This window comes from Apis dorsata, unplaced genomic scaffold (assembly GCF_000469605.1).
Source record: "Apis dorsata unplaced genomic scaffold, Apis dorsata 1.3 scaffold_188, whole genome shotgun sequence".
In the NCBI taxonomy this organism is placed as follows: Eukaryota; Metazoa; Arthropoda; class Insecta; order Hymenoptera; family Apidae; genus Apis; species Apis dorsata.
In genome coordinates, this window is record NW_006263473.1 from 1,354,318 (window position 1) to 1,361,069 (window position 6,752).

General features: G+C 31.7%; 1 long non-coding RNA gene across 3 annotated transcripts in view; it reads right to left on the bottom strand.

Moving 5' to 3' along the window:
• LOC116185455 overlaps positions 1-6,752 on the bottom strand; it is a 230,268-nt gene that overhangs the window by 107,737 nt on the left and 115,779 nt on the right. The window contains exon 2 of one of the 3 annotated variants that reach the window (XR_004150311.1): positions 1,998-2,398. The exons of the other annotated variants lie outside the window; for them this stretch is intronic. This is a non-coding gene — a long non-coding RNA (uncharacterized LOC116185455). The remainder of the gene's footprint in view (positions 1-1,997; positions 2,399-6,752) is intronic. 3 annotated transcript variants of the gene reach the window in all.

Here is a 6,752-nt window from a genome sequence, read left to right on the forward strand (position 1 = left end):
CTATTTTCAAATATACATTTTGATCTTGTGATTGCTATTTTTATTAATTTTTTTTATTTTTCAGTTTATATTATAATAAAATAAAAAATTTACAGAAGATTATGCATTCTATGAAGAATAAAAAAAAAAGCTTTTATTTTTTTTCATTGTAATAATTCATTACTTCTCTCTCATGTTTAAAAAAGTATGAATAATTAGTTAACAAAAACTTCTATTTTTTTTTAATATACTTTCGTTCATTAATTAAAAAACAATATAATAAAAACACAAAATATAGAATTTACGCGTAATAAAGAAAATTATTAAAAAATAAAATGCATTTTCCTTTTTCACCAATATATTAAAATTCTCGTTTTCTTATGGAGAATTCTCACATGACAAAGAAACGAAGTTCAATTCAAGAACACACGATGAATCGAGAAACCTGATTCGCTTTGAGCTCCTTCAAGTTAATTAAATTCATCGATCTATTGATGAAGTTTCGAATTCGAATTTGTGGAGTTTATAATGAAATATAGAGAGATATAAATGAAACGAAGACTGTATATAAAAAAATAATTAGCATAATATTAAAAAAAGGATTGGGTTAGTATCAAATGTCAAATATAATTTCAACAACAAAGGATGAAATTCGATACGTGGATTAAACATCAAAGCTGAAATTGTATATTGTACGATGTTAACTCGTCTATTATTATTATATGAGTTTAAATCAATTATGCGATTGTTAATAATCTACATTTGATATGATAATGGATTTGCGTGATATTTCTCTTTTGATCAGTACTAATAATTGATGAGAATGTAATTGATAAAAGTTTTCATTTATCGAAAATAATATAATTTCCTCCCTGTTACCTCTTTGATCAGCATTCGTATTCATGAAATAGATTTAATTTTTAATTAGTTCTGTTAATCGGAAATTGTATTGTCGACAGACAATGGAATTTGTAATTTCATTCAATTTATTAATTATTTATTTTAAATTATATCTATTATTTATATTCAAATGTATCGTTTAAATCTTCGATTCTTAAAATTATTAATTAATTTCGCGTCACAAAAGATTGAAATTTAATTAAATAATTGCGAATTTCTCGTAATAAAATTAAAAAGATTAAATTTTGAACAAATGAATTTGCTATTCAAGATTTCTATATTGTTTCTCTTTTACAGAAAATTAATGAAATATAAAATGCGCTTGATTAACCATATTTACACTTTCATGATGCTTTCACGAAGATACGTGCTCATTCTCTCAACAATTATCATTTATTCTCACGTGCACGTTCACTTGATTATTTAAATACAATAAGAGGCAAAAGTTTAATACATTATTCTAATTGAAAGTTTACTTGTCTTAAGCTTTCTAAAAGGTAAGACGAATCTTGAAATAGCAAAAATATTCTATTATATATTGTAATAAAAAGTTTGAACAATTTATATCGCGATTGAATTGGCATCGAATGATCGAAGATTCTATATAAAATTTCGAAAATATTTATTTTTTTTTTTTAAATCAAATCAATGATATGTAAAATTATTCCTTCCTATCACTCAATTCTCGATACAAGTCCTTGAATCCATTTTGGAATATTTTAAATATTATTCTTTCCTCGAGGAAAATTCCACTTTCGAATATTTTAAATATAATTACGTTCCACTAGCAAAATTCCATTTCTAAATATTTTAAATATCAATTCGAATATCATTGTTATACATTAATTCACGATTTTATAATAATAAAGAGAAAAAATATTATCAACGAATTTTTTCAAAAATTTTCAAGTCTTTTTAAAAATTAAAAAAAAAATTCCGCGCGAACAAAATATGTCTAAAGATATTATAGCGATCTAAGAAATCAAAAAACATCATTAATCATTCGAAGATAAGATATCTCCTAGATTAGTCCACAATCATCATTTATTGATCACTATCGATCTAAATAAAATAATTCAAACCGAACCCATACATCATTCTTTCGTAACAATCTTTACTTCTCGTTCATCATCATCACCTTAATTGACATCTTCAGGACATGTATCTTTCATACGTGATTGCCATACTTCTACAGCGTGCGAACGCCATCTATTGATTCGCCAAGCTTAAATAATTGCCATCTCGTTTCGCAAATGAGCGCACGCAAGTAGCATCGAAAGAATTCTCGAATCTTTGAGTCGTCGAACGAGAGTGGAAGCGTCGAATTTCAACCAATTATCGATGTTACTATCGACACGGAACATCGTGTTTATTAGCGGAAAAATTTCGTCGAGGGATTCCAGGTAGCGATCTTTCGAAACTGTGAAAACGTTCCGCCGAGGCGTGCAATTAGCGAGACCGCGGTGGTAATCGTCGAGTAACGTTGCTCAATTTAAATAATCCCGACTGTATCCATCTCCTGGAACGAGCGATAAATCGGTCGACTCTCGAGAATCGTAGAAGCGTGGTGGTGGAAACATCGGACGGAAGATTCGAAGAGAGTTAGTTGGAAAGCGAGACTTAACCTCAATTGGCTTAGGGTTATAGGTTACGTACATGATTTTCGAGTTGAAATAACTATAATACCTTACGATAGTATATTTTTCTCGTGTTGTTTCCAATCACGAGAATGGAAAATTAAACGATAGATACACTTGAGAAGATACAGATTGAGAAGAATTATTTTCGAAACGATAAAATAATTATAATATCGTATAATTTTGTGGAAATGAAAAGTCAGGTGAGAAAGAGTTTCCAACAGTGTGAATCGAAAAGTGAGATTTAACCTCAATTACTGTACCGATTATGTAAATATCCTCAACATTATTTAAAATAAATACAAATAAACCGTTCGAAATAACAAGCAAGAATCTCATTTCACGCGTTTATTTACTACTAATTTTTTCCCTCATATCTATGACTCTACGTTATCTTCAAACAATAATTAAACCAAAACAATTAAAGACAACGAGATCCCATCAAATATCCTTCTATAACACGATATAAAAGTAAGCATAAACAGCAACGGCGTCTAGAAGTGTACCGACAAATCAAGCAGGAATTATCCGGGGCGCGATTCTCGAAACGCGTACACGTTTCCCCTAGCCGTCCCTCTTGACGGCGCATAAATCCGCCACTCGTAGACGGAAAGAATCGCCGCAGTAAACCGCGAACTACCACCACGGGGGTAGAGAAGTCTGAATCCAGAAACCTCTGTCTGGGGAAACGTCGGAACAAACAACTAGAACGCGGACTCCACGGCTCAGAACGAGAGAGAAAGAGAGACAGAGACAGAGAGAGAGAGAGAGAGAGGGAGTAGGCATTCTCTCTGCCGGATATAAATCCGCCCACTCGATGTCACGAACGAGCCACCACCGGGAAAAACAGAAGGAAGGGGAGAGGAGGGAGGGAGTGGTGGGAGTAAAGTTAGCAAAAGGGATAGGCTTTTTGGATATCAGCCAGAAAACTGGGACGTGGGAGCAGAGTGGAACTCCGCGGTAGGGATCGTTTCAAAGGACCGGCGCGCATTGCGAAAAACTGCGGCCTCCGATCATCGTCCTTACACGAGCGGAACAGGAAGCTGCTACGATTCCGGGCAGCCAGCGCGCCGGTTCAAAGAGGAATTTCTGAGCGGATCTGACCGAGCTGCTTCGTTATGAGAGATGTACGAATGGATGAACTGTGCTGCTCGCTCCAAGGGATTTTCTCTTCCCTTTTTTTTTTTTTTTCTGTTTTTATCCTTTCTCTCTCTCTCTCTTTCTCTTTTTCTCCCTGTTGTTTATTGGAATGGGTTTATTGGGAATATCGTCGATTCTGCCGAGATCTATTGTGCGGAAGAGAGTTGTGTGCGGAGGAGGAGTGGAAGTTTGTCGGGGTGAATGGATGCGAAGCTGATGGGTTTGCTTAGAGTTCTAGTACGCAGTATGGGAGAAGGCATTTTTGCATTGTGATTTTATCGGGAAAGGAAGTTTTTGCATTCTCTTTGTTTGTTAATATCGTATCGAAAAACTTTTAAACTGTGTGTGTGCAATTCGTTATCGGTGTGATTTTATTATTAATTTGTTTTTAATCCAATTTTAATTAAAACGGTTGGATCGTGATTGTTTTTTTATGCGACCTGTTTCAAAGTTACGCTCGATGACGCTTAAATTTGCTTAAATTTTTAACCAAAAGGAGGAGTATTATTATTCTAAATTAATTTCTATTCGAAATTTATAACTCGAATATGTATTATATTTGTATACGGAAGTTCCAGTACAGTTCCAAGCACAAACACCGTATTTCATGCGTGAAAACTCCCCGAATTTCTCCGCAAGCTCAATAAAACCAAGTGGTTCGTAACAAGTACACTTCTCGGTACAATGGTATCCACAAGTGAAATTTGAGAGTTCAAGTACATACCCTGCATACATTTGGAAAAAGAAGTACATCACGATGCACTCGAGTTTCACTGGAGATGTAAAGTATTCCAATTTGCAACACGAATTTCGAAATATTTTTCTCTGAAAACGTTTTTCTTCGTACAATGATAAAAATTTCCATTACATAACGAGTGTCGTCGTGTCAATCTATTTATATACAGATTGACAAAAAATAATACTAAAAAATAATGAAAATATAATAAAATATAATCCTTTTGTTATTTTATTTATTATTTAAAAACTCCAAATCAATCAAAATGCTTCGTCGAAATATTTACGCGTTCAATTTTCCAATCATATCAACAATTCCCCTTCCATATCGATAAAACGGACAAAGTCAATTAACATTCAGGATCGAAATCATTCCCTAATCAATCTAATCAGCCCTGCACCGATCTCAATCGCAACAGATTTTGGCGGTCCATTAAAATGTGCATCGGGTTTACATCGATCGAGAGTTTCAGAGACACACGTTCGAGAATCAGAGGCAATTCGAAACGGAATTAAGACCGTAATCCCGGTTTCCACGCGGGCAAATTGATCTCTGGCCAATGTCTGTCCTCTCCTCGAGTCACATTCGGCCTCGACCTTCACCACCCACTGGGAAACTAATTAATCTCATTTGACAGGGCTATCGGGAAGAATATTGGGAACGAGGTTAAAATATGAATACACGTGACACCATGAGATGATTTATCGTGATGTTTCCCGCATCGAATCATCCTGGCTGCACCGTAGTACGCCGTTATGCTCAATCTGACCACCTGTTCGGTGGATGTACACCGTTATCCTGCATTACGGAACGAATTGCTCGGTATTTTGCTAGTAACCACGAAGTAAGAATGGAGAAAAATGGTCGAAAATGAGTTTGCAAAATTGGAAACGAATGGAAATTTTATTTAGAATCGAATGGAAAGAATATTTTTCACGTTTGAAGAAAAGTTGATGTGATCCGATAGAACTGTTTGTTCTTTAAAAGATGAAAAGCTCAATTTTAATGATCATTTTCTTTTTCAACGATCGATAATGACAAAAATTTATACGCGTAGGATAAACAGAGATATCTAAAGGCATTAAAATTTAATTGGATTAACATTTATATAAAAATCGACATAAACTTTCCAATTAATATAATAATACGTTGGTAAACAGAGATATTAAAGGTATTAAAATTTAATCGAATTGGATTAATATTTACGTAAAAATGGACATAAACTTTCAAATTAATACGCTGTTAAGGAATAATGATGGGTAATAGTTGGATGATTGAGCGTGTAATATCTTGATTGTCTTGCGTAATAAAGTGGAACGATAATATTTGTGATGGCGATAATAATATTTGTTAAATTACATTCTATAATAATTGTCGAATATCATATAATCATGTACGTATTTTTTTTTATTATTTATTACAATTTTTTTAAATTTATACATTGCAGTATTCGTATGAAATAATTTATCAATAAGAATTATCACTTAAGTGGCATATTTTCCGATAAGCAAGATAAAAATATGGCTCATCGAGTGGATTAAACTGATTGCAAAATTCGAAACTGTTTAAACAATTATAAAAAATATTACGTAATTAATTTATTCTCGGTTAATCAATCTATTAATGTTTAAGAATTGGAAGAACGATAGAGATAATTATGAATAAAAATAAGACAGAATTGATGATATTCATTAATGATAGAATTTTTTTCTATCTATAAATTAAAAATAAATTAAAATATTTCCAATTAATACTTTTTTTTAGCTTAGAGAATATTCAAAATTTTAAATATGAATTAATTTATGCAAATATAAATATTGCATAAATTATAATATATAAAATAATAAGATATATATTCGATATATTTCTTCTTTTCATTGAAAGAATTTCACAAACAACTTTTATATGAAAATTAATAAAAATAATGAGAACGATATTATCATTATCCTATTCATTCCATTTATCTATTTTTTTTTTTTAAATTTTTGACAAATTTTATGAAATATATTAAGTTAAATACTTAATCACATTCTGCATGTGACTCTGTAAAATGCAAATAACAATTTATGACGCTGCTACATAAATATTAACCTAGTAATTATAAAATGACATTAGCATAAATTAAAAATGGAGCGAATCATGGGAACGATTCTTCGAGAATAATTTTATCATATTTAATAATTAACATCGCGATTCGATTTACATTAATCGATGTAATTGCATTTGCAATAATGAAAAATAAAAATAAATTTCGAAAAATATTGTGAAATATTAATATTACAATTGATATGACAGTGATATGATTTTTTTTTTTTTTTTCATTATTGCAGGTGACACGACGATATTAAGTACGAGATCGA